This window comes from Giraffa tippelskirchi, chromosome 5 (assembly GCF_054371585.1).
Source record: "Giraffa tippelskirchi isolate mGirTip1 chromosome 5, T2T-mGirTip1v1.2.pri, whole genome shotgun sequence".
NCBI classification, from domain to species: Eukaryota; Metazoa; Chordata; class Mammalia; order Artiodactyla; family Giraffidae; genus Giraffa; species Giraffa tippelskirchi.
In genome coordinates this window covers 21,452,438-21,471,570 of record NC_137279.1, presented here as the reverse complement: position 1 = coordinate 21,471,570, position 19,133 = coordinate 21,452,438, and the positions used below count along the sequence as shown (strand labels likewise).

General features: G+C 41.6%; 1 long non-coding RNA gene across 7 annotated transcripts in view; it reads right to left on the bottom strand.

Moving 5' to 3' along the window:
• Positions 1-19,133, bottom strand: part of LOC145507395 (uncharacterized) — a 721,493-nt gene that overhangs the window by 127,701 nt on the left and 574,659 nt on the right. The window contains exon 7 of one of the 7 annotated variants that reach the window (XR_014054817.1): positions 13,553-13,681. The exons of 5 other annotated variants lie outside the window; for them this stretch is intronic. This is a non-coding gene — a long non-coding RNA (uncharacterized LOC145507395). Of the gene's footprint in view, positions 1-13,552; positions 13,682-19,133 lie in introns of those variants that run through there. One more of the 7 variants, XR_014054809.1, reaches the window with a different exon arrangement.

The following is a 19,133-nucleotide window of genomic DNA, read 5'->3' as shown; positions in this document are numbered from 1 at the left end:
CATGCAAAGAGGCCTTGCAAACTGTAAAACAGTGTACAAATCTCAGTCATTATTGCCATCAATAATGTAATTTACTATGTTATGAATTGATGTCACATGTTTCATACTTTCCCCACCAAAGTACTGTCATATATCACAGGCCATTTAAGTAAGTCAAAGTTGATGTAAAATTATTTTGTTCCAAGGTCTAACAGCCAAAAGTGGAGCCATGTTTCAGACTCCTGGCCTGAACCCCTTCCACAAAGCCACTCCTAGAAGGACAACTTAGCAGATTCGTGTTGTAAGGATAGAAGCTGAATGTTTGCCTTTCTCCCTTCTCTGTTCTCATCTCTCAGTGTCACTGCATCAAAGCAGGGTTGGAAACATTTTTTCGGTTGTTTCTTGTCTCTATCCTCACTCAAGGCCAGATGTTGCTCCTTTTTTACTAAAGACTGTGGCAGCCCTCAGTCAGTCTCTGAGCTGGAGTCCTTCCCATATCACACTCCAGTCTGGACTCTGATGTTAAGTCAGCTTTCTCAAGCATCATGTGAACAGGTGACTGTCCTTCTCAACCCCTTCAAGAAGCCCCAGATTGCTTCTTTTCCTAAAAGCCCCTTTCATGAAGTTTGAACCTCTTATTGGATGCCCTCCAGCTCTCACAGAGCCCAGAGTTTAGGTGGGGAGGGACTATGTCCAATTATCATTGTATTTACCAGCTCCTTGTAGAGTACTAGTCCCCACTAGATCCTTGATATGAATTTAGTCACTTAGAGGAATCAGCTTGAACCCTACAAAGCAGCCACTCTTCCAACTTCCCCTCTGTGTCCTTACACACAAGCTCACAAACTCCCAACTACACCTCATATCCACAAATTTCATGGAAGATATTAAAGAAAACACTTGATACAGGCAGCTCCAGTGGGGCTGGTCAGTCATGATATTTACCCTTCTTTTCCCTTCCTGTACACCTACCTCTCTGTATAAATATATATTTTTTAATGAATGCCTAAGCTCTCCCCCCAGAACAGAAGTGGGAGGTTGTTGCACTTAGGTACTTTCTGTCACTCCATAGACTGCTACATGCAATGGCTTTCAGGAAGTGCTGGTGATGGAAGCTGGCTAAAAGAGGTCATCTGACCTTGTTATTGTCACACACATAACACAGGTCTGGAAGCATTGACCTCCATTAGAATCTCAATGCCACCCTTTCCAGAAGAATGTTAATCAACTCATATCAACTTCCTTGTGATTAAGGGACTCCATAACTTAATCTGACACCAGATTTTGAGAAGTGACTATGCCTGCAAACAGGTGCCTAGGATCGCAGAAATTGCCAGATCACTCACACTGCACCAGCTCCACAATTTTACCACAGTTCTTCAAGAAGTTGCTTTCTTCATCCCCTTCTAAATTCATTCAGAATATGTTGTCTCTCTTATGCTCTTAACACATGACGTACATTACCTCCTAGTTGATTGACTGAGTCATTCAAGAATATTTATTGAGTATCTCTCTATATTGTATGCTGGTGGTAAAACAATGCGGTCATCTCTGATTAAAATAATTTACTGTCAAAAAAAAAAATAGCTTACTTTCTAATGAGAAAAACAGGCAAAAACACAGGAAACTCAAAGTGCAAAGGTGAAGGTTAGAAAAGAGTTCAATTAAAGCCAATAAGAGGGTAACCTAACCCAGGAAGGGCTGATTTCCTCAAAAAAGTAGCCATAAAATTTGATCTGAGGATGAATAAGTCTTTAGTGAGATATAGGAGGAAGGAGAGAAACACCTGAAGATGTAAGGAATTTGTAAGCCATGTAACTATGTTATGCATATTTCTTGTATCACCAACTTCATCGTAAGGTCCCTAAAGGCAGGAACTAAAACACATATCATGTCGTTTCCTCAGCACCTAATACGAAGATCTGTCTCTAACAGGCAAACTATATCTACTGGCTACTGTGAGAATCTCATTTTGATGTGTCTTAGTTGTCAAATTCTGAGGAAAAGTACTAGCCTTCAGGGGAGATGGCCTGCTCATCCACTGGCATAACTGACAAAAGATGGTCATAATATGCAGGTGATGGGGAATCCTTCACTCTTTCTTTGTTAGAGAGTCTAGAAGAGAATGGGACATCTCCACCCTCAACTATAATCCTGTACACTGTCAATATCCTGAGACAGGGAAGTCAGGAGAGCTGGGAAACTTAGCCACATCAGAAAGTGAGAAGAGCCATGTCTGAAGACCCTGTGGCAGGCCTCTGTTAGAAGCACCTAGCAAGGTTGGGAACCCTTCATAATCATGTCTGTTCTAGAGAGCTTCTCTTTGTTCTCATGATTAGGAAAAGAAGGTAAAAGGACGATGTTCATATTCAGATAGCCTTGTCCAATGATCCTCCCCAGAGAGAGCAGAGAAACAGCTCAGGGAGGAGCAGAGAGATGGCGGTATCAGAGACCCACCCTTGTTCCCTCTACTTGGCCCTACCTGGCTCTTTACCAAGTCAGACTAGAAGCACTACTTGTTCCAGTCCCGAGTTACTCAGATGATTTGCTCATAAGCCAATGGTGTAAGTGTTGGAGAACATAGATTTAAAAATGCTTGACTTTTCTGAAAATGCCTGGATAACGTGAGCTGTAAATAACTAATACTCAGCAAGTAAAACCTGCTATCTCAACAGTAGGATTTTTGGCTCTTAGGAGATTCTACCCATAAGTCTCCCAAGTCTCCCAGGGCAAGAGTCTTTACAAAGTCATCTTCAACTAAGCTAGGAAATCTATGAAGAGAAAAGGAAAAGACATGTATAGGGGCAGCTGGGAGCAAGTGGGAGTGAGACAGTTAGCATAGGAACTCTTGATCACCTGCATAGCTTCAGACCGGTATTCTGTTGAGGCATTACAGAATGTGGAAAATGGTAAGACGGAAGAAAAAGAATATGTATATGTGTCTAACTGAGTCACTTTGCTGTACAGCAGAGATGGGCACATTTTAAATCAACTATATTCAATAAAAAATAAACATAGCTGAACACCAATAAATCGAGACAAAAATTTAAAAAGAAAAAAAAAAAGATAGTTTAAAAAAACAGATAAGGGTTTCCCTGGTGGTCTAGTGGTTGGGAGTCACCTGGCAATGCAGGAAATACAGGTTTGGTTCCTGTTCTGGCAAGTAAGTGATGAACCACAACTACAGAGCCCATGTGCTGTAAATACTGAAGCCCTAGGGTCCTAGAACCCGGGCTCCACAACAAAAGAAGTCTCTGCAGTGAGAAAACTGCACACAACAACTGGAGTAGCCCCTGGTCTCCACAACTAGAGAATGCCCACGCATAGCAATGAAGACTCAGCACAGTCCAAAAAAAAAAAACAGATAAAATACAGACTAGAAATAAAAGACCAGAAATGTTCAAATGTATAACAGATAATGGGAAGCAACAAGACAAAAGAAAGATTTAAAGTTTAGGCTAAACATCTCAAATGATTAATGGCTGGAAAATAAGGCGGAGCCAAATAAATAGTGAGAAAACAAAAGCCCTGAGCTATCAAGTCAAGAGATTAAAATGTGGAGTTAAAAGATGTAAGAGTGTGATAAAGCTAAAATCCAAAGATAAACTTAGAGCTTTGGGGAACCGGGACTAAAAATCAATAGAAAGAAAGAACAAGCTCATATGCCAGGAGGTAGGGGGAAGGGCAGAGAAGAACAGAAAAAAGAACTGGTGAGAAGAAGATAAGAGAGGGTCTGATGGGAGGGTCTTGAAACCTCAGCTTCTGAACAGAAAGCAGGCTGCTCTGGTCAGAGCATCCTTGCTACTTATCGGAGACAAATGCATCTAGAGTCAAATGCAGCCATTTCTATCTTGACCCTAGGGTGCTTCTGGAGATTTCTGACATAATATCAGGCTTCAGTTTCACTCTGCCTATGAGGAAGAGGAAAGATACACAGGTCTTCCAGAGCTGGGCCACAGGTAACTAACCTCCTCAGATCCCACGAGCTTTGATGACGTTACCTTTTCCCAGAGGAAAAACTCTGCTCTCAGCCCTAGGTCAGCTCTGCATCAGAGCACTTGGCTTAAGAGTCAGGAATCTGGTACTCATGACCCCACACTGACCCCCCAGAGACCTGACTGTTGCTGCCAATCTCCTAACCGCTCTTGCTTGTGTGATGTTGAAAAACCACTCAGCATGTCGGATGTTGAAAAACATGAGTAGCTAAATTATATCCAGCACATCAAAAACCAAGCTGGGCCAAGGCGATGCTGTCAAGTGGAGCCACTAGGGTCTCCCTAGGTCCTGTCTCCCAGAGTCTCAGCTGTTTTCCCCTTTCTGCTTCCCAGGTCTTTCTCCTGTTCTGTCTGGAGACTGATCTGGCTTGTCTCATCAAGTCCCAGTGCCCTCCCACCCTGTGACCCTGCTTTTTGGATCATGAACTAAGCTCAACATCTTTCTGGTACTCTGGGGCACACCTGGATAGCCCATAGTGTTGACCTAATTTCTATGTAAGCCTGGGCAAGGCAGCTTCTCTTTCTTCCAGTGATAACATTCTCTGACTCTGATTCCAACCAGCTGTCTTACAGCACTGGTTACAAGGGAGACCCGAAGAGTATGTTTTTGATTCTGCGTAAAACCATCCTGACTGCTAGAAAAATAAAGCAGAACACATGCTGAATGAAGAATAAGCCCATCACATCATGGTCCTGCATGAGGGCAGGCCAATTCATTTTTAAAAATCGAGACACTATATGGGGAAGCAAATCTCTCAGATTTCTCTTGTTCTTTGCCCTCAACTAATTCTTCAAAATGGAAAGACAGCACCATGGGAGAAATACGTCCTGGTGCTACTAACACAGAGAGATCCTGGGAAACAAGAGGAGGTTTTGTTAGCATTGAGGTGATGTCCATTCAGAGCTGTCAAGTCTGACACTGCTTCCTGTCTCTTCACCTTAATAATGAGTTTCCAGATATCAAGTGATGAAGGTTCCCTGAGTAATGCAATGCTAGAGGAATCCATCTGTGATGCTGCAAGTGACAACACAGACTGGTTTTCATGTTGCTTAAAGCACGCAATATGCCATTCTTGTAGTACAACAGCTCACAAAACCTGTCCATGGAAATGATGCTGGAGGAGCCTATCAGCTCTAGAATACCAAATCTTCCTCCGATAAACTACACTTGCCGATGGAGCAACTAATTAGGTCCCATGTGCTGAATGCAGAGGAACTTTAAAATAATCTTTTTTTTTTTTTCAGGGTAACCTGAGGCTGGAGAAAACAATGGGCAATTTAATGTAGACAACTGTGAAGTGTTGGCTTAGGCAGGGGATCCATGGAGTGAGCCCAGTGTGAGAGTCTATGGGTCCAGAGTGGGCCAGGCAAGTGAGTAAATGTTTTGCTTGTCTAGTTACAGTATCAGAGTGTCCTCCTGACAAAGGCTGACCTCCTTTGGAGATCTGGGTCAAGGTGGGGGAGGAAATAGCTTTTGTTTGTTAATCCCAGTGCTACTTATTTCCCCTGGGGCTGAATTAGTGTTCTTCCAAAGGAAGAGCCAGAAAAACAGTAATCAGTGTGTCCGCTTATCAACTGAGGGCTCACAGCTTTACCATTCAACGAAAAACAGTCACTCCAGGGCGAACTTAGGTAGGGATGTAGTCTCTTCTAAAATGCCATGAATGTAAAGTGGTGCAGCCACTACGGAGAACTGTATGGTTCCCTAAAAGCTAAAAATAGAGCTACCACGTGATCTACTCCCCGGCATATATTCAGAGAAAACCATGGTTCAAAGGTTACGTGCACCTCGAGGTTTATTGCAGCACAAGTTTACTACAGCCAAAACATGGAAGCAACCTATATGTCCATCTACAGATGAGTGGATAAAGAATATTTGGTGCATATATACAATGGAATATTACTCAGCCATTAAAAAAGGAAATAATGCCATTTGTAGCAACACAGATGGACCTGGAGATTATTACACTAAATGAAGTAAGTCAGACAGAGAAAGATAAATATCATATGATATAATTTATATGAGGAATCTAAAAAGAGTGATACAGATGAAATTACTTACAAACAGAAACAGATTCATAGACATAGAAAACAAGCTTATGGTCACTAAAGAGAAAAGGTGAGGGGTAGGGATAGATTGGGAATTTGGGATTGACATAGTACACTTCTATATTTAAAATAGATAACCAACAGAGAGCTACTGTATGGCACAGGAAACTCTGCTCAATAATCTGTAATAACTTAAATGGGAAAAGAATTTGAAAAAGAATAGATATATGGGTGCATGCGTGCATGCGCAGTCGCTTCAGTTATGTCCAACTCTTTGCCACCCTATGGACTGTAGCCCACAAGGCTCCTCAGTCCATGAGATTTTCTAGACAAGAATACTGGAGTGGGGTGCCGTGCCCTCCTCCAGGGGATCTTCCCGACCCTGGGGTTGAACTCACATCTCCTGCATTGAAAGCAGAGTCTTTTCCGCTGAGCCACAGGGAAGTCCCAGATATGTGTGTATGTATAACCACATCACTTTGCTGTATAACTGAAACTAAGATAATACTGTAAATCAACTATATAGTCCAATACAAAATAAAAATTTAAATAAATAAATTCCACATACAAGAAATATATAGAAAAAAATATATTGATTGATTGCTTGATCTATCTATTGAGAGACAGGAGACAAAACGCAAACGTGATAAAAAAAAAAATAGAATAAAATTCCCAGGTTTTCTCTTTAACCAGAAGCTCCCACTCCCAACTTTTACGATGCGCATGCACGTCCAGACACCAGAGGGCGCACAACTGCCCTGGCTGGATCTTATTTGAGTTACAACCGTATCTGAGCCTATGAGAAGAAATGACTTATTATTCAGCTCAGTTTGGCAGCCATGAAGTCCACACACATCAGGTTTTTGACAACACCTCCATTTTTCCTTCCAGGCTTTACTATAGGTAGAAATCTAGAGCAATGCTTCAACCTTCTTAGTGACTGAGGAATTCAACTCAATTGTGTCTCACTTTTGTAGAACCCGTACTCAGCTAACTCACCTCCCATTCTCTCAAAACTCAGCCTGAACACATTCCTACCTTCTGTCCACAGAACTTCTCTGAACCTCCGTGGATATAAGTGCCGTCAAGGACCCATAAGTGTCTGTGTTTTTGGGTGTTTGTGAACATACTCTCAACCTTTTGTGTCTTCTTCTGTTACGAATTACTTCACGCATTTTGACTCATAGTCAGAAAGTGACCGCACCCGAATTCATCTATTTTAAGAATGTTCTCTCTGCTGTAAACACTAGATGAGGTTTTGCACTTCACCTCTTAGGTCCAAGCACATGTTCCTTCTATACAGGGATTTTCCACCAGCGGAAACAAACCTCAGCACAAATATTTTAATAACTCTTTTTTTTTTCCTCTTGTACCTACTGACTCAACAATAGTGAGGTGAAAAGTGGGAATTCTTAATCCATAAAGAAAATTTAGCTTAAAGAGAATCATTGAAGATTTCAAAAATGGAAAAAAAAAAGACACATTTAAAAAATCTGTTAACATGGAGTAAAATGTTCAGACTGTGTGAGCATTAACCAAACTCTCCTTCTTAAGCCTCAGTATTGTTAATAAGTCACTTGATACAGTGTGGCAGGAAGAGAAAGAGATGGATTGAATTGAGGATGTAAAAAGTTCAGTTTCCTATGGTGAGTGACAAGCCAAACATGAAATGATCCTTTTTGGAAGCCACCACTTGGAATACATCAACTGGAATATGTTATGGCTTAAAAATAAAGAAAAGAAAAAGTCAAGCAACTCAATTTCCTTTTACGAGTGGGATTCAGCTAGGGTAGCTGTGCAGGATAGGGACGTCTGTTTTATTTTCAGATGCACGTATTATGGAAAGAGTCCACATGAGAGCCATGAATGTTACCATAATTCTTGAAGGAGCCATCAAAGAGAATGGGTTATGGAGCTGGATGACGGATGTGCACGTCCTTCTAGCAGTCCCACTTATGAACAATGTGACAAGGACTGAAGTTCTGCATGCAGATTGCCGATACAACTGTTTGCATATTAAATGTCTCTGTGCTCCTCTACTGTCTGCCTGCCTTAAATCACCATCTCCTAGGTGCCTACCCAAAAGGCTTATCTGCTCTGACCCAGCATCTAATGGACAATCACATAGATGTAATGCATTTGGACTCCTAGAATTGTAGGCTGGAGGAAACCTTAGAGATACTTTTATAACTCAATTCTTTTTCAATAACATGTCTTTCCCTCAAATTATAAAATTGACATGCACTCATTTTAAGGAATATAAAACACAGTGTGAAAGTGAAATAACCTATAATTCACTTACCCTTTCTGAATTTCTTCTTAGGTTTTTTTGGTGGGAGGATGGTGTATATACATATAAAATATTTGCATATATGGTAAATATATATGTATGCATACATATATATATACACATATACATATGCACATGCTCACACATTTTTAAGTTTACAAAATTGAGATTATACTGTAAGTCTAGCTTTTAACAATATGTACATGATGTGAATTTTCTCATATCAGTAAATATTCTTCAGAAGCCACAATTAAAAAAATAATTTAGTGAGGTGAAATACACATAGTATAAAATTAACCTTTTTAAAATGAACAGTTCATTGGCATCTAGTACATTCACCATGCTGCGAAACCACCACCTCTCTCTAGCTCCATAGCATTTTTGTCACTCCACGATAAAACCCCATACCTACCCATTAAGCAGTCTTTCTCCATTCTTCCCTCTCCTACTTCCATAGTCTGGACACTACCAATCTACATTCTGTCCCTATGAATAGCCTATTTTGAATATTTCATATATATGGAATCATGTAACATGTGACCCTTTTGTGTCTGACTTCCTTCCCTCAGAATAAAATTTTTGAAGTCCATCCACATTGTACCATGTATCATTACTTCATACTTTTTTATGGCTGACAAGCAGTTCACAGCATGTATATATCACAATTCACTCTGCCATTCACCAGTTAATGGGTATTTGGACTGTTTCCACCTTTTGGCTATTGTGAACAGTGCTGCTGTGAACATGTGTGTACATAAACTTCTTTGAGTCCTTGTTTTCAGTTTTTTGGGTATATATGAAAGAGAGGTATTATAGGATCATATGATAATTCCATTTAACTCCTTAAGTAACCATGAAATTACTTATCATAGCTTTTGGATCATTTAACATTTCTACCAGCAACGCACCAGGGGCTTCCCTGGTGGCTGAAATGGTAAAGAATCTGCCTGCAGTGCAGGAGACCCGGGTTTGATCCTTGGGTCAGGAAGATCTCCTGGAGGATGAAATGACAAACCATTCTAGTATTCTTGCCTGGAAAAGCCCATGGACAAAGGAGCCTGCCGGGCCATAGTCCATGGGGTCGCAAACATTGGACACAACTGAGAGACTAACACTTTTGCTTTCACACTTTCCAGCAATGCACGAAGGTTCTTTTTTTTCCATATCCTCCCCAGTACTTGCTATCTTATGTTTTTTTAAAAAAATTTATAGTAGCCATCTCTCATTGTGGGCATTAAGTGGTATCTCATTATGGCAAAACCACAATTTTTAAATGTCATCTGGTTTTTCCATAATATGTTAACCAGTTCCTATCCTTTCTTGGCATTTAGTTTGTATTGAAATTGTCCCTATCGTAGTAGCTATATGGTGAAATCCTTACATAATACATAAATCTTTAATTAAATCTCATTATTTCTTAGTGAAAGTTCCTGGGGGTAGTCATCTGATTTTGCAGATGAAGAAGCTAACAGTTGCTGAGACCATAACTTGGGTTGCCTTATACCTCAGCCTGTGCTTTTCCACTGATTTTTTTTATGAGGTTGGGTCAGTTTTCCCATGTCAGATGTGTCGCAAATTGGGTGGAACTCAGCTAAAAAACAGTGAATTCTTCGGTGTCAGGTCTGATGTTCTGTGGAACTGATGAATTCAAAGCCATTTGTAGCACTGTTTTAATTCATTCTGTTTTCGTTCTATATAGAAAAAGGGCTGTAAACACAGCAAAACACTGTGTGCTCACACACGGTGTTGTGCACCGGATACCATCAACAAATTAACATGCGTTGCCTTAAATAAAGTCTACCATAACTCCATCAATTCTGCATGTGCTACAGACTCCTAGTGGAGCGTGCTCAACTCAGCCACACTGGGTCAGGTGCCCTTCTGCGACATTGTTTTTCCACCTTCATGGTGTTCTGTGGGTGGATAGGAGAATGATATGTAGATTTGTGCTGTCATTGGTAGACCTCTATTTAAATGGCATTGTCAATGCGGTTTGAGGTGGTAAGAGAGGGAGATGCAGTGATACGTTTTGAAGTTTTTAGTGAGATCCCAAAAAGAAATATATCCAGCCACATACAGTGCATAAAACTACAGTCTGTTTCCCCTCTAATTGGTAATAAATGTAAATGTTTAGTTATGCCTGACTAGGGAGCTATGAACAACACATCTGTCTGACTGCTTTTGCAGTCTTCACAAGGACTGCAGCATTTATACCATCTGTAGCTTGTGAAGGAAGGAAGAGACAGAGGGAAAGTGGGGCTGAAATATAGAGAATGGATATTACTAGAGGTGCATAGGGAATTGACTCGTTCAACAAATATTTATTGAGCATCTATTATGGCCTGGGAACCAGGCAAGAAAAAGAGGGAGATAATAAATATCTTCCCTTCCTAAATTCTAAATCAATTGATGGAGTGAGGATCAGGCAAATGAAGATATAAATGCCAAATCTGTTACTGAAAACAAATTCTCTAGTATCCATTATTGGGTTGGGGTAAGAATGGGTTTCCTAATGGTAAACTCTAGGATTAAACAAGTCCATCTGCCCTGACACAGACAGCACTGGAGGACAGCAAGCTTACCCACAAGGGCAGAGCCCTGACTGTTTGTCTCAAGGCCTCTCCAGGAACAGAGCAGGTCAGCAGGGCAGGGGAGGAGAGGAGGGCTAGGACTGGCTACAGGCCAGTCTTCCTCCTCTACTCAGCAGATGAGTGAGAAAGTAATAGGGAAAGACCAGAACATACACACGAACACTCTGACTCTCTGCCCTACCTGTAGGTTAGGGTCACCTGACAGCTTTAGCAAAATGTAGATTCAGTCCCCCAAACCAGAGCTTCTGATTCTATCAGACATGGACTGTGCATAGGTGTGAATTTTTTAAACTCCTCACATAATTCTGTGTGCATCGGGGGTTGCTGCTGCTGCTGCTAAGTCGCTCAGTCGTGTCAGGGGTTGAGCATCACCTAAAAGGAAATGAGGGGAAAAGAGCCCCCATGCTGCACAGGCTGCCTGCGAGCTTAGTTGTGTCTGATTTTTTGCGACCCCATGGACTATAGCCTGCCAGGCTCCTCTGTCCATGGGGTTTTCCAGGCAAAAATACTGGAGCGGGTTGCTATTTTCTTCTCCAGGGGATATTCCCGACCCAGGGACTGAACCCACATCTCCTGTGTCTCCTGCATTGCAGGCGGATTCCTTACCCTCTGAGCCATCGCGGAAGCCTAGAAGTTATAATGGTACATGAAGGACAGTCCCTCTCTTCCAGAATCTCTCACTCTCCTGAGACTAAGTCATGAAAGCAACCACAGTGCCCTTTGCTGAGTGCCACAGGCACTCAGAGGGTGGAAAGACAAAAGCCCCAGGATTTCAGAGACCTTCCCAGGACCATGGGGGCCCGGGTTCAGAAGGTCACCCTGGCAGTTGTGGAAGAGGCAATAAGCGGAAGGCTGATGACCCAAGAGGTTACGATAGATCGCGAGAGAGAATAAAGTAAAAAGGAAGCAAAGCAGCTAGGGACACAGACTGCTCATTAATGAGCATCCTTCCAGGTTCAGACTTGGAATAACAAAGCTTCCTTTTTTAAGCAGGCTGTCTGTGGTCTGCCTTGGCCACACTGGGCACTGCGGTTCTGTACTGAGGAGCTCAAGTTCCTTGGGGTTACCCTGAGGATTAGAGGAGAGGATGTCTATCAAGGGCACAGCTTAGTGCCTGGCAAAGAGTATGTCTCTATTAGATGTTAGGTGCTCCTGTTTGTTTTGGGAAGCCATAGAAACTACAGCAACAAAGTCTTTCCTTGGCTTGTTTGCTCTGAGCTCTGATTCACCTGCATTAAAGTGGAGATTTACATGGCTTATCGCGAACTAACAGTTTTGCAGAAATTCTAGATGTTTTAGTCCATTTAAAAAATATTTATCCTTTTGAATTTATTTGACTGTGCTGGGTCTTACTTGCAGCAGAAACTTTTTCAGGATCTTCAGCTGTGGCATGTGGACTCTCAGTTGCAGCACATGGGATTTAGTTCCCTGACCAGGGATGGAACCCAGGCTCCCTGTATTGGGGGCACAGAGTCTTAGCCACTGGACCAAATATCAGTAACTGGAAAAAAAGAAAAAAAGTTGTGGACTTCTGAACATTATATCTTAATGAGTTTTACTGGTCACCAGATGCCAAACCAGGATTCAACACCAAATAAATTTTTTTTTCAAATTTAACCCTCATAGCTACACAGTGAGGTGAATTTATGATCACATTTTGCAGATGAGAATTCTGAGGTTTGGAGAAGTTAAATATTTCTAATGTCAGCTTTTAAGTAACAAAAGAAGGATGAAAAGTAAAGGGTTGTTTTGTTTCCGTATCTGGCTCTGTTTCAATTATGTAACACCAACTTAACGGTGCTCATTGCCTTTAAGGACAAGGAGGACAAAGGTATGATTCTTAAGTCTTCTGGAAGTGCTGCATACAAATTGCCTTTGTGATTTATGGAGATAGGGCTTTACTAGCTTGAGAATTCTTGCTATGATCTATTTCCCAGAAAAGTCACTGTTTCTCTTCTATACATAACTGGGATTCCTTACATGAAGGCAAGAGTAAGTTAATATTCATACTCTCCAAGAATTTGTTCTTCAAGCAGTCTATGGAGTCTCTGAAGACTATGAAAACTTTTTGAACTCAGAGTCACTTGTTTCTCTAATTTAATTGCATGTATCCCTTAGACTAGTATCCTCATTTTATGTTTTATGTGCCTTCAGACAATCCATGGGAAATACCATGAAGAATGTCAGCCATAAATTCCTTAAATTTACACTTGTGACTTGCATTTAATGGATGACTTTTGACCAAATGAATGAATGAGTGAATGTTGGGGAAGATTCATATTTTTGAATTCAAAAGGTGGCAGAGATACTGTGCTTCACTTAGGAGATATTTTAGAGCATGGGAGGGCCTGAGCAGCTGGAGTCTGACAGCACAAGGGGAAGCTTAGAAGGGAAGAAAAGGGTCCTCCTCTCCCCCAGGGCCTGGTCACAAAGACCTTCACTATGACTGTAAGTACTTGATGCCATTCCTCATCTTAATTTCAAATTGATTCTTCACTTTGCAGCAGTTAGACATTGCGTGTTAGCCGTGCAGCACAATACCACTTGTCTTCCAGGCCTTCCCAGAGGTCATATCTTGGCAGTACTTCCAGCTGACTTGCAATTATCTTCACCTGGCTTTTAAAGAGCCCCTTGACAAGGAAACTCACTGTAACGAGAAGGAAATGGTCGCTCCACTTTTTCCCATGACGGATGCCAGTGAAAGTGGTACCTCAAAGTAACTTTGTCCCACTTTGCGGTCTCTGTTCAATTCAGTCCACATTTATGGAGGCCATTCTCTGTGTGGGACATAGTGATAAAGTCTCTCAGAGTTTCAAGGATAAATGAGTCCCGAGCTTTGTCTTCCAGGTGGAAACACTGGAGCAGACACTAAGACATGTTACGTAAATAACAAGAGAACACTGGAGCCTCTACTGTCTAATAACTCGCCACAGTTAGATCATGGGAAGTTTCATCGCCCAGGCCATGGACATGTATCTTACCAACCTCTTATTTAATATAGGTTTAGCCACAGGGTTTTCCAGGTGGCTCTATTGGTAAAGAACCTGGCCTGCCAATGCAGGAGACATAAGAGATGTGGCTTTCATCCCTAGGTCTGGAAGATCCTCTAGAGTAGGAAATGTCAACTTGCTCTAGTATTCTTGCCTGGAGAATCCCATGGACAGAGGAGCCTGGCAGGCTACAGTCTATAGGGTCGAAAAGAGTGGGACACGACTGAAGTGACTTAGCATGCACACCACAGAGAAAAAGGTAAAAGAGAGTGGTTAGTGCTCTTCAATTGCTACACAGTCTGTCTGACTCTTTGTGACCCCATGGACTGTAGCCCGCCGGGCTCCTCTGTCCATGGGATTCTCCAGGCAACAATACTGGAGTGGGTTGCCATTCCCTCCTCCAGGGGGTCTTCCCTACCCAGGGATCAAATCCGCATCTCCTGCATTGCAGGTGGATTCTTTATCACTGAGCCACCTGGGAAACCCTGGTTAGTGCTATAACTATATGCTAAGTCCTCTGAATCCTGCTGTGGTGGCGGGGAGAAGTCATGATAAGTGTTTTTGAATACAAGGTTTGAAATACTAGAAACTATGAATTCTGGAGAACTACAGACACTTATAATTTGTAGGGTAGGGATGTTCTGATGTTATCTTAGGTGTAAAGATGCCATATCTAGAACTCAATGTTTCTCCCTCCTAAAGCATCTTTTGGATCAGCAAACATTTGTGGACTACCTACTATGAGCTGCCGACTTAGCTGGGTCCTGGGGAGTAGGTACTAAGATAATTATGACACATTTCCTGCCTTGAAGGAGTTTTCAGCCTTGCAAGTGGTGCAAAAACATAATTTCAATAACTAATGTTAGATAGTTAGGCAGAGAAGCACACAGTACACTATCCTAGCAGAAAAGGGGAGTGCGTGACCCAGGCAGAGGGTTTGAAAGGTTTGCTGAAGATGTAGCTATTCTTCTAGGCCTTGAAGTTTGGTCAGGTGAAGAAAGGTGTGAAGGGAAGTCCAGGTAGAGGGAGAAGATAAGCCACGGAGGATAGAAGTATGTGGTGTCAGAAATCAAACCAATATTACAAAGCAATCATCAATAAATAAAAAGTAAATAAATATAATTTATTTATAAATATATTTATATTATGTATGTGGTGGGAAAAAAATGTATGTGGTGTTTAGGGGAGGATTCCTAGTTAGTTTTTTTAGAATTAAGTGCAAGTCAGGACATGGTGGATGCTGCTGGAAAGATAGGTGGGCCAGGCTTAAGGAGGTTTGGGTACCATGGAAGGAAGTTTATATCCCATGATAAAGGAGCTGCACTGAAAGTCACTGGGGCTGGAACATGGGGAATAGGGTTAAATGGAGCAAAGCAGTGGGTGGGAAAATGGGGAGCTCGGTTCAGGCGGCTCTAGCTAAGAGACTGTGAAGATATGAGCTAGGCTGTGACCATAAAGGTGAAGAGAAGGGTAAAACTTTGGAGTTGAAAACTGGGTGTGACTATTGAGGAAGAAGAAGGAGTCTAATGACTCTGAAGTTTAGTGGCTGGAGGACAAGGTGGATGGTGGTATCATTTACAGGCACTGGAAATAAAAGAACAGAAAGGATTAGGGTGAGGAAGAGAAGTCCACGTTGGGATATGTGTCAAATCCGAGGCACCTAACAGACAACTGGGGGAGATACCAAATAGGATATTGGATGGACAAGTCGAAAGTTCACAGGAGAGGCTAGGGCTGGAAATACAAGCAGAGAACTTGTCTTCTAATTCTCCTCTCTTAGATCAGAGCTTGGGAGGTAGGAAGGAAGGAAGTAAATGTTACAAGTTTAAGGCTGACTTCTTCGGGGCCAAAGGACAGAGCTATTTGCTATAGAGAAGAAGAGTAAAGAAAATCTTTTAAGATTTTCTATGCCTTACATTCTGCAGTACAGAAAAATATACTTTAGACCAGGACAGGGGTTGCCTGTTAATCCCAGCCTGAAAGCATTTTTTTCCCCTTTACCTATTTTTGGTGTCATTCAATTTATTTTTAGACACCATTGGAATTAATTTTGGAGAATCTTCTCTTGAATTTTATCCAGGGGAAGGTGACCTGGATAGTGAACTATCTTGGAATCTTTTCATATTAGGATTGATTTAAATACTTGCAGATATTCATCCAGAGAAACACACATGCAAACAGACACATACACTCACTCAGATAGTTGCATATATAATAAAGGCATCCTCCAAATATTTCAATGGCCATCACATAGAAGAAACAATTGTTTATTGAACATATCTCCAGCAGATCAATGAATGAAAGTCATATGCAGGTAGAGTTAATATTTATTCAATAAATAATTATTAAGGGCCTATTTTTAGTAAGCATGGTTTCTAGGTACAGGTACAGGACTCTAATGAGGAACTTGATGGATAAAGTTCCTTTTCTCCTGAAGTCCATATTCTAGTGATAGGACTAGATAGATAATCAAGAAGATAAATGGCTTTAGGTATCAGTAAGAACTATGAGGAAAGGAGTGCATACAAAGAAAGACAGTGGGTGGGGGGGTACAAGATGGGGGACACACTCCTTAGCTTGGATGCTGGGGAAGACCTTCCAAGGAAGTGACATGCTGAAGTCAGAATGACAAGAAGCAGCCAGTCTTAGGAAGAGCTTTCTGGGCAGCATCAACATCCAGTGAAAGGCTACAACTCAGGATTGAGCTCGAGCTCATGAAGACAAGAAAGTAGGCCAGTGCGACTGAAGGAGGAGAATGGGGAATCAGATGAAGTCAGATAGTAGATAGATAATGCTCATCCAGTCTCTTTTTTGTTTTTTCCCCAAGTATGATGGGAGACTATGTATTGTGTAAGTTTTGGATAGGATTTGTTCAAGAAGTAAAATGATCAAAATTACATTTTGAATGATCACTCTGGCCACTGGGCATAGAATGGAGTGTGGGGGTTGATGCTATGGCAGAATTCCAGGGGACAAAAACCACTAGCTTGAAACAAGTTGATAATACTGTAGAAAGAGAAAAATGGATGGATTCCAGAAACATTTAAAAATAGAAATGGCAGGAGCTGCTGGTGAATTCAATGTTGAGGGGAGGTATTGGTGAAGAAAAGAGAGAATTAAGGATGACTCGGGTTTTTGGCTAAACTATTCAGTTGGATGGTGCTGACCCTTATTAAGATGAAGAAATACTTGGAGGAACAAATTGTGGACACTAAACTGGGTTACGAGTTATGTTTTGGATATATTGTGCTGAAATCTCAATTGACTCTCAAGGGGATATATCATGTAGGAAGTCAGATACAGGAGTCTGGAGCTCATAAGAGAGGTCACAGCTGCAGAAATAAAGATTGGAAATCAACACATAGATGAGACATGATTCATGGGACCAGTAATAGCAGGAAATAAAAGAGACCCCCAAACTGAGCTTTAGGGACTTTTACTATCTAGAGATCAGTTACAGAAGGCAGAATCAGTAAAAAGGATATCTAATGAGATAAGAGACAAACCAGGAAAAGGTATTAATAGAATAATGAAAATTGAAAGAAGAAAGTGTTTGAAGAAGTCACTCCATTCAAGGAAAATTCCATGAAAATTAGATTTTCTCCTACCATAGAAGGAAACTCACCGTCCCCTGTGAAGACCTTACTGTTCCCTATCTCTCCTCTTCTGGATGATGAAGACAACTTTACCAGCAGGCAAAGAACACCCAGACCAGGACTGGTGCTGAAGAAGGAACAGAGAGACTGGTTGTTCAAGACTTGGCCTCCAGGCAGTATTGTTAGAGATATTACTGTGCCCTTGGAAACTCATTTCCCTAATCCTGGGCCCCTACCTTGTTTTCAGGTCTCAGGAAGGTTTTTCTCATCTATTGCAGGACTCCACCCTCAGTTAGATTCTGATTCCTGCTGTCAGACCTCACTGCCACCACCACTTCTATGATGGTCTAACTTCTCAAGTCCTTCATTACAACACATCATTACAAGCGTGGTTGTATCCTGATTACAGACCAACTGTCAGACTCATGTCATGTGTCTTGTGAAAGACCCTTAACCTTTACTCAGCATCACAAATCTTCCTAGATCCCATCATTGGGTTGGACTTGGTCTGGGGCTACTCATGGCACTAGAACCAGGTTGTCATCATCATGAGTGGCCAAGGCTTAGGTGGAATGGAGAACATGGAAAGGGTCCTGCACTCAGGAGGACACTTGCCCCACATGGGGGTGAAGTATGGATGGCCTTTGAGGACCCTTCCAACACCCAAGATTCTGTGATACTTTCAGACACTATGTAAAACAACAAATCCTGGGTCATTTTGGGGTAATCATTTTGAAAGCAGACACTTCATGAAATAAAATTATATTTATTTTCCCCTAGTGTGTGTTTATTCTCATCCTGAAATTCTGTTTTTCGATTTCTCTCATTTTTGGAGGGAGAGGGGGTTGATGAAGCTCTTATTAGGCTGGCATGAGATATTGCTGGAGGCTAGCATATTGCTACTCAGGCATAATTCCAAATGACAAAATTGTACACTGGAGAGTTCAGATCCTTCTGGTCAAAACTGACCTCCTAATATTTGCTTGCACATAGTAGGTGCTTGGTAAATATTTAATGAGTCAAACAGAAACCTTTTTAAAAGTGGTTTCCTTCCTGAAGCAAATGGCTTGTGTTGGTGTTCATTACCAGGACCCAGCAGAGGATGGGAAAAGGCATCTTGTTGAGCACATTTTCTATTTCGTCCCTAATCTATCCTCTTATTAATGTGAAAATGACAGGTTGATGCTTTCTTATTTGTACCAAGAATGTTGACAAGAAATTATAAATTATAGATTTGGAAAATTCCAAAATATTTATACACCTACCTAGAAAATGGCATTAGCTTAGTATGTCAGAATGTGAGGTGGGTTCATTCATGCCTTGTCCCTTGTGCCCATCCCATGGCCACATTTGGTGCAGTGTTAGCCTGAAGTGTCCAGGGTAGGGGAAGAGTTATATCTAACACCTTATATAAAAGTCATCCACCAGTGGTCTCCATGTTTAGGGCATTTGACCGACAGAGGGTTCCTAAAACATTTAAGAGCCATGCATTGTCCAGGTTCTATTCTTCTCCACTGTATTGCTCTTGGCCTGAATCATTCATTTTTTCTAGGTTTGGGATGCTTTTCAACGTGCAAACCTGGTCTGCTGCTGCTGCTGCTAAGTCGCTTCAGTCGTGTCTGACTCTGTGCGACCCCATAGAC